At 40.5% G+C, this 9,607-nt stretch overlaps 1 protein-coding gene across 2 annotated transcripts in view; it reads right to left on the reverse strand.

Moving 5' to 3' along the window:
• The window catches only part of bahd1 (bromo adjacent homology domain containing 1), a 39,189-nt gene extending 31,748 nt beyond the window's left edge, over nucleotides 1-7,441 (reverse strand). For both annotated transcript variants that reach the window (XR_009233749.1, XM_058615145.1), the window contains exon 1: nucleotides 6,944-7,441. The gene's annotated coding sequence lies outside the window, so the exon portion shown is untranslated. The remainder of the gene's footprint in view (nucleotides 1-6,943) is intronic.
• Between the last annotated feature and the right edge of the window lie 2,166 nt (nucleotides 7,442-9,607).

Below are 9,607 nucleotides of genomic sequence, written 5' to 3' on the forward strand. Positions count from 1 at the left end.
GTCCTGCATGTTTTAGACGTTTCCCTGCTCTAACACACCTGATTCAAATGGTCATCAGCAAACTCTGATAATGACCCATTTATTTGAAACGGGTATGTTGGAGCAGGCTAACATCTTGCACACAGAAACAGGTTAAGGTAAATATGCATACTTCTAAAACGGTATTTTTTGAAAACCGCCTCCCAGAGTGGGAAAATCTCAAAACGCCGGCCTCACATTTTCCATGTAGAAGGCGGATACGATACTTTAGGAAAACGATGACGTCATATTCCCAGCTCTCTCTTGCGCTGTCATTCATTGTCGTGTGTTTGGAGATTATTTGAGAGTTTTACCAACAATTGTCAATGAAAAGTTAGGGGTATTAGGGCCTTAATTTAAAGTCGTAAATTTACGAGATTTAAGTCTTAATTTACGAGATTAAAATCTAAAAATCTTAATTTATGAGATTAAAGTCATAAATGTACGAGATTAAAGTCGTAAATTTACGAGATTAAAGTTGTACATTTACAAGATTAAAGTCTTAATTTAGGAGATTAAAGTCTAAAAGTCTTAGTTTATGAGATTAAAGTCATAATATTAGGAGATTAAAGTTGTGAGAATAAAGTCGTAAATTAACGAGACTAAAGTCGTAAATTAACGAGATTAAAGTCGTAAATTTACAAGAATAAAGTTGTACATTTACGAGAATAAAATTGTAAATTTACGAGATTAAAGTCGTAAATTTACGAGATTAAAGTCGTAAATTTACGAAAATAAAGTTGTACATTTACGAGAATAAAAGTGTAAATTTAAGAGATTAAAGTCGTAAATTAACAAGAATAAAGTCGTAATATTCTAACCTGTTGTTTTAGAAGAGGAAAGCATGAAAACGCATCTTTTCCGCGGAAAGAACCAGGCAGACTTGAAGGAAATCGCTGCTTTTGTGGGGGGAAATCGGCTGGAACTGGTCGACTGCAGGGTTATTGGTGGATGCTTTGTGAATAGTGTTGTTTGAAAATACTGACACAAATCTAATTCCATAGTTAGACCATGAAGACATCCATCCATTTTCTACCGCTTTTATCCTCACTCACACCTATTTAGATTGTCCAATTTACCTAATCCTCATATTTTATGTTTTTGGACTGTGGGAGGAAGACGGAGAACCCGGAGAGAACCAACCATGTGCTCTTTTTTTTTTTTTTTTTTTAACCATACCAGTAAAAGGACGAGCGACGGCGTATAGCACAGAGATGTAAAAGCCGTCAAATTCACTGCTCGACATGGTGCCAACTCGTCAACAGCTCAATTATTTGTCAGTCATTTTAGGACAGCTCGACTTAAACCTACTGCTGTAAAGTTTATAGGCGAGTTAAGAAGCACAGGGCACCGACTGGACAGGAAGTGTAATTATCTGTATCTTCTGCCGTTCCTCTCCAAAGAGCCTGACTGGCAAAAACGGTATTAGAAGGAAGACGGGGGGGAAAAAACAAAACACAGAAAGTGACAGTAATGAAGACCGATCTCAGAGCGATCGAAGCAAAGCACGAGAGATGAATGAGAGCGAAGAGGGAACCTCACACCCGACATCTCATCCTGCAGCGCTCGCCCCTCCTGTTTCTCTTTACCCCGACAGCTCTGCTGAGACACTGAGTCGTCAGACGCGGGCTTTTTCTTTGAGCGCGAGCGGCGGAGGGAACAAGGGGGGGGGGGGAGATTAAGACAACTTGTGGGAGTCGGCGACGGAGCGGAGAGGGGAGGAGAGGGAGGAGGGGGGTGAGGAGACAAGAGAGTGACGGATTGAAATAGAACAGAGAATGGAGACGGAGCGAGGAGATTGTCATCCCGATCGCGAACAATGACTCTCTGATGGGAGGCCTCGCTCTCTGGATTTTTAACCCAGCTAAAGAAGGAGTCTGTGTGTGTGTACATGTGTGTGCGTGTGTGTGCGCGCGTGTGCGTGCACGTGTGCGTGTGTGTGCGTGTGTGTGTGTGTACACACCCGCCTGCCAGAGACTCACTCATTCTTTCAGCATCTGCCAAGCTGAAGGACGCTCGGTGCCATGTGCTTTTCACTGGAGGAGCCTGATGTTTGTCAATCACAGTGAGGGCTTCTGTTCTGTTTGAGCACGTTTAAGGCCTCGCTCCACTCCAACACACACACACACACACAGACACACACACACGAACAATCACACTGTGTGTGAGAAACGAGAAACACATCCACTGCAGCTGTGGACTCGGACGACAGCTGACGCCAGGGCTGTGGGTCTCTGCCCTCTTTTCTCCTTCCTTCCCCACCACACCAGCCTCCTCCACCTCCTCCTCCTCCTCTTCTTCTGCGTTTCCATGAAACAGACCTGTAATTTTCACAGCTGTGTCTCGGGCACCGTGCCAGAGTGAGTAAGGGAAAGAGAGACTAAGAGAGCGAAAGAAAGGGGGACAGACCGGGGGGGCAGCTAATGGCTTTAAGAAAAACTCAAGCTCTGCTAATCATGAGCCACTCAAAATGCACAGCTCATTCAATCCCGAGGATTATTCAGAGAGCGAAATCTACCTGTGAAACCGCACCAGCGTGACGAAAACGACAAGACAACGAAACTCGTGGCCCCGACATGTAACTGCTGAAATCTGAGAACAACAACAAAGTCATATAGCGATAAAGTGCGGCCACAATGAGGGCAATAATCCCAAATTACAGGAAAGACTATTTGCATGCGACACTAGGTAAATACAGAAGGTCTGAGCTGAGCCAGGAATTCAGGCTGTAAACTGTGTTCACAACAAACAACACAGTTTACGGGAGAATATTACCACTTCTCTTGATTTTCCCTCTTCCAAGACTAACTTGGGAGATTTATATTATCCACATTCCCAGATCTCAGATGATAGTGGGATTATCACAGACATTCAGAGCTCCAGTTTCCAGCTGGTTTGGAAGAAGTTATTGAGCATTTGCAACCGTCAGTAACGCGATAAAGTTCCTTTTTCAGCTTCATTCGCGATATCTTAAACGTCTAACCGTTAACAAACATCAAGTATCGAGTTCTGCCTGTTCTGCATTTAAAAACCAGAGTCGACACGCAAAGAACCGCTACGAGCATGTGCTTCATGCTACATTTGCAAATGTACTGAGATATAAAAAGGGCCTCCATTGTGCAAGTCGGAACTCAATGTACGTGTATCTGTTACATCAGATATGCAGGGGAGGAATGACGGGGACAATGTTGCCTGAACAAACAATAATAATAATACCGATTATTTGAAACGAGCACTCGTCGACTTGAACTTGAAACAAGTGGAAGCGCGGAGCACGGACTTGCTAATTGAATATTTATCCAGAAAATGTTGCTATACCTCTAAAAATGTAAGAGCTTTATTCAATGTGTGTGGGTTTTTTTGGAAGCTAAACAATGGATGGCATGTGTGCATTCGTGTTGCAGCACAGTGGCCGAGTTACACAACTACAAAATAAGCTTAATAAGTTCTGGAAACATTTGGAGTATTTTCTGTAATTTAGTGAAGAAGCTGGCTGGAATGGTGATAAGCTGAAATGAGCTGGCTACTTTATTTATTTATTGATTGATTTATGTTCCTTCAAGACGCTGTGGTACATTGGCTGCTGTAACATCATTTATTTCCTGTATGTATACGATTTCTGACAGATGATGAGCAGGACAGGAAGTCAGACACCGTTGCATCATTCAAAGTGTTATTTTCAGAATGAAAGCCCCCGTTTTGTAATAATCGTTTGGGGCCATAATGTTCAGTGTCTTCAGTGAGACAGTCAAATAAACCAGCGTGCCCTCTGCCCGCCACAGTGAAAATGACAATCTTATCTTCATTATGATTAGAGGCTGGTGATGAGAGATATTTCTCAATGAATGGAGGTGAAGAATGGGGTTTGTTTACACGAGAGAGACCACAAGCCGCCTGTAAATACACAAGTGCCGATTGCAAATCAAGTGGTTAAGTGGTAAATAAAAAGAATCTGAACTCCCATTTCCAAGCCTCCAGAATCGCAATTTGGCAGCAAAGGAATTAACCCCCGTTCCCTGACACATGAGTAAGATTCCGAAATGAACGTTGAAGGTGAACAGTTGGAGAACTCTAAAGATTCACCTGAGGTATGAGGTGCCAGTGTTTCAGTGACAGAAGTTACACACCAGAGCTTTAATGGTAAATCGTTAATAAGTATAACGCGGTGAAAAAGTTTTGCTTATTGCATCGTTTGAAATTCTGATTATGGTTTGACAATTTACCATGGGGCTGCAACGATTATTCAACGTTTTTTTTTCCAAAAATCAGTTTCTTCGGCTTTCTTTGCTCCACATAAACATAGAAGTCATAATCTTTGGTTTGTGGACAAAACAAAGATGTTTGAGAACATCATCATTTCCAGGTTTGGTAAACCTTTTCATTTTTCTGACATTTTACTACCTGCTTAAGTCATTAAGGACAAAAATGTCCACTTCCGCCATGAATTATACATAATGATAATTGATCATTCATAAAAAGGACATGGTTTCCAAAACCGTGCAACTCACAGTCGTCCACGGTGAAGACAAATGCGATGAACTTACAGCTCAAACCACTGAAACATGGTGCAGATCATGGACTGACAGCAAAGTCATCTAAAAGAAGACCACGACTTCTCCTGAGCAGCATCCAAACAAATCACACCCACTGAGCCGAGTGAAGTCTTGTTAGATAATATTTAACATCCGTCTGTGGAGCAACACCGTGTGACAATATTGACAAGTGTGTGGGGGGAAAAGCATTCTACATTAAAAGTACTTTTAATGCAATATTTTACGCGATGAAAACAACAGAATAGATCTTTATTGTCCACAGAGGTGGAAAATTGTCTTGATTACACTAAAAGCACGACCTAAAGCCACATTACAATCATTTAAAATACCAATAAACCACATTATTCTAGGTTTAATGGCCTGAATCTGAGCAGGATGCATTTGCCTCCTGTGTGACGGCAGCGAGGACAGCGTTTGGGAGTCATAATCCCACCCCCCCTCCTCTGTGGCCATAACAGGACACTTCCTCAGAAATAATAGGATTATGTCACTGCACCTCTGATCCAACACGCTGCTGCTGCTGCTGCTGCTGCTGTAACAGTGAAGGCTGTGGAGAACCAAACGGACACAAATCTACTCAACACCTCCAACACCGACGCCCTATTGTCAGGCCTTTTCTGTACCACTATGCAGAGGAACTCCCCAAGAAACTCGCATTTCATGCATTAAAACCCCGTACTTTGCAGCAGGAGGTGATCCCGGGTCAAATCCTGATCGACAACCTCACAAATGTACAGAAATATGTAATTTCACAAGACTAACAAGTGTAAAAATGTGCCACCACAAGTTAAGACGTCTCTTGTTGGGTCCAGTGTTTAATAGACAGACTGAGCACCAAACCACAGTTTAAACAGAGAAGTGCATTCACAATCTCCATGTGGAGTCGGGATTTAAAAAAACAAAAACAAAAACAAAAAGCTCTCACAAGTTCGGGGAGATTTTGCTACTGATAAAAAAGATCTGTATTGCTTTGTTCTGGATTAAAAACATATTAAAAAAGACAAATTTGTGAACTGTTCCCGGTTTCAATTTTAGCAAGAAGGAACATGTTGTTTTACATTTTTAAAGGGGTTCAGATCTTGTTGGTATGGCCTGTGTACTTTTACTTTATTATCGCTCTCCTTTAACTACTACCTTTTAGTTTTTAGATTATGTTGTGAGTTTTATATCTGAAAGTGTTTTGTCTCTGTAACTATTTGTACTATCTTGACCAGGAAGACCCTGGAAAAAGAGATCTAGTTTCTCAAAAGGGAACTTCCCGGTTAAATAAAGGATAAATTAAAACACTTATTAAAACTTTTAACATCTCTAGCTAGAGTTTTTTTTTTTTTTTTAAAGAGATTCCTTTACCAACTGCCCATATAATATTTATATTACAACATGTTATATCACATCACCATGTGTGTTTTACAAACAAACATCATGGGCAATGTTTCCTTCTAAAAAGGTAGTGGAAGGTACATAAAGAGGCATGTCTCCTACTGCATGTCTTACTTTCCTCTGCGGTCAAAAAAATTGCCGTTCAATTCTGTGTTACACCTTGGAGTTTAGGGCCACTTATTGAATTAATTATGAATTTTGACTAAATTCTTTTTTGAATTTTGACTAAATATTGTATTGAATTCACAGAATGGCATATTTTCCTTTGACTGTTCAAAGGAAAAACATAAAATATAAAATGATCATCTGTGTTTCAACTTTTTCTTTAGTCAACTTCATCCCAACTCTTTATCTGACTTAAAAACATTTAATCTTCCCGTTATCCTAGCATTTACTAACAATTTGACCCCAGCAATTTAAACCTTAAGAAATGTTCTATAATTAAAATTATTCCCTTGATGTATTTTAAGTGTCTTTGTTGACTACCCATAAAGCCCTTTAAATAACATATTCCACTTCAGTCTTTAAATATGATAATATATCGTAGAACATGACGGTTAAACACACTTATAAATGCAAAATTAGGGTGAAACCAACCAAACAAATTGACAAAATCATGTTGAAACAAAACCTATAGACTCCAGAAATGTGTTTTAACTTAACAATCATTTCCGAAACATTTAACCCTCCTGTTGTCCTCAAATGTACGAACAATTTGACCCCAGCAAGACATTTAAACCTCAAAAATGTTAATTATTGACCAAGTTTTTAAGTATTATTCATAAAATATGAAGTTGTAGAGGGTTAAATACACTTCTAAATGCAAAATTAGGCTGAAACCAAAACAACAAATGAACAAAATGCTCCAGAAACAAAACCTAAACTCCAACCTCCAGCAGCAGCAGCTGCAGATCGGAACCTCATCGCTGACACTTTCAGTTTTACCGTGACAGTTTAAAAACCTTCTGTTGTTGTTTTTTAAAGACTCTTACCGTCTCTGAAGCGGGGTAGAAAACACAGCGAGACCAGAACTCACGTCCACAGCGCGAGTGGGTGATGTGTCAGGTGTACACGTCCCGCAAAACACACTGGACTCATGTTGAGTTGGTCGCGTGAAGCCTTTCTGGGTTGTTGTTTTTTTTTTTTCCCCTTCCTCTTCTTCTTCGTCTTCCTCGCTCGAGACGGCGCTGCTCCGCTGCTAAACTCAACTGACTTTTGAAAACCACGACACGGGGTCCACGCGTGGCCACTGTTCCACAGAGCTCCCGCGAAACTACGAGTCACTTCAGCGTGTTTTTACATAACAAGCATCATTCGCTTCTTTTTTTTTATGTTGACGCACCGTGTAGAGAAAACATGGAGTTTCTTAAAGGGCCACGTACGGACGCGACGTCCACATGTCCCTGTCCCCGGCAGCAGCAGCAGCGGCGGTGGTGGTGCTAGTAGTCCGGCTGTGGTTGACAGATGGCTCTCACCTAGTTAATGTCTTTAAGCCTCCTTCCCTCCTCCTCCTCCTCCTCCTTCTTCCTTTGACACTTGTATTAAGCCTGTGGCAGCAACAGCAGGACTGGAACAGGACTAGAACAGGATTGGAAGAGGACTAGAGCCGAACTCTGCTGCTGCTCCGGGGCTGAATGAAGGGTTTGTGACTCCTGTGTGAACAAAACCTGCTCTGCCATGTGACCGAGTCCACGGTGTCTCTGATGTACACTCAGTGCCATTTTTTACCCTCAGGCTGCAGTTTAATTTACTACCTGCTGAAGTCACTGAGGACAAAAATGTCCACCTGCAGAAAACTATAAACTATAAAAATATTACAGATTCATATTTTTTTGTGCCCTGCTCTTTAAATTCCACAAAATAATGGTTATTTTCCATATTGTAATAATAATAATAATAATAATAAGTCTTGGATATGTCAAAGCTTATCCAAAAATATTGACTTTGATGCATTATTAGTTTTTATTATTATTTTTTGTGTAGAATTAGATTTCAAATTCACCACCCACTGCTTTATCCTCCATGTGAGGATAGCAGGGGGCGCTGGTGCCAATCCCACTTGACAGGCGGGGTACACCCTGGACAGGTCGCCAGTCCATCACTGGGTCCCAGAACAGTTCCCAGTGTACTTTGTCACAACCTCTAAAGGTTCCCTTAAGTGTAAAAACTGCTATGTAAATAGTACAGATTCATATTTTTTTTCATAAATAACAACAGTGAAAAAAAACCCAGAAAAATATATTAATCTTTAATGTTTTTATAACCGTTTCTGAAGGTGGACATTTTTGTCCTCCAGTGACAAAAGAGTATGGTCGGTTTTTTTCACAGTGCTCTATTGATCTATTACAACAATTCAAATTTGAATTGCAATAAATTGTCAAGAGAGAGACTTTCTTACAAAAAGGGAAAGGCCCAAATGGACTAAAATGTCCATAATGACACTGTAGGAGACAGTATTAAGTTAATTTAGTTTAGCGTTAGTTTAAATGACTAATGCAGGATTACTTGCCGTTGGCCTTAAGCCTTTGAGCAAATATTCTTGTGGTTTTTTGGAGCTTTGATGTTGTACAAGAAGATATTTAGCAATTTGTCTGGGTGGACATGTCCGTTAGAAGCTGTGCTAGGGTTGGTGTAAAAAGGTTTTTTTGACCGTTATGTTACCGTTAAATCTATACGTGGTCATTCACTTTTTTTTTTTTTACACCATGGATTTATTGGCTTTGTTCACTAGTAGCCTATTTTTTTACAATAACCTTTAAAGTTCTTGAAGTTATTATTTTCAACTGTAAAGCCCTTGATGTCTTATTGTCTATTATTATACATCAGTCAATACTGACAATGCAGAAATGTAAAGTTGTGATCTCATCTTTATACTTCTGTTTTTTAGAAAAGAAGTAAACCCAACAAACACATTAACTTCACCCTTGAAGCTGATTGTAAGATGTGAAACCTTTTCTTGACAATAACACATTCAGTTTGGACCTCTCTCCCCCCAAAGGGAGGAGTCCTTCCTGCTTCATAAAGAGCCATACAGCCAGAAGGTCAGAGCACAGTCAGCATACAGCGGTTACACTGCAGCTTCCTTCACTGAGACGTGAACTCTGCATTACAACTACTCAGGACTGTGCACGTTAGTATATATGCATGAAATAAACCACCAGCCTCACAAAGTGATTCATGATTATATATACTTTGTCATAACCTTCATACAACCTTCAGAGAACGTTTTCTAAAGGCTCCTTGAACGTTCCCCTAATGCTACTAATGCTACTTTTCTACAACCTTTAGAGAACGTTTTTCTAAAGGTTCCAAGAGCGTTTCCCCTAACGCTGGGTTTTTAAATCCTGGTCCTGGAGACCCACTGTCCTGCAAGTCTGGGGTGTCAACCTCATTTTAGTTCAGGGGCCACATACAGTGCAATTTGACTAGTTTTTACAAAACACAAATGCAATTTCAACAATATTATGCCTAAATTGACCATTAACACAATTTACAGATCACAGTGGATCTATAAAGGCACAAAACATGTAGTCACAGGTATCTGGAAAATATAGTATAATTGGATTCTGATCATGTGCAATTTGCACAAATTCATCCCATGGGCCGGATTGGACCCTCCGGTGGGCCGATTCTGGCCCACGGGCCGTAGGTTTGAG

This window comes from Solea solea, chromosome 18 (genome assembly GCF_958295425.1).
Source record: "Solea solea chromosome 18, fSolSol10.1, whole genome shotgun sequence".
Taxonomy (NCBI): Eukaryota; Metazoa; Chordata; class Actinopteri; order Pleuronectiformes; family Soleidae; genus Solea; species Solea solea.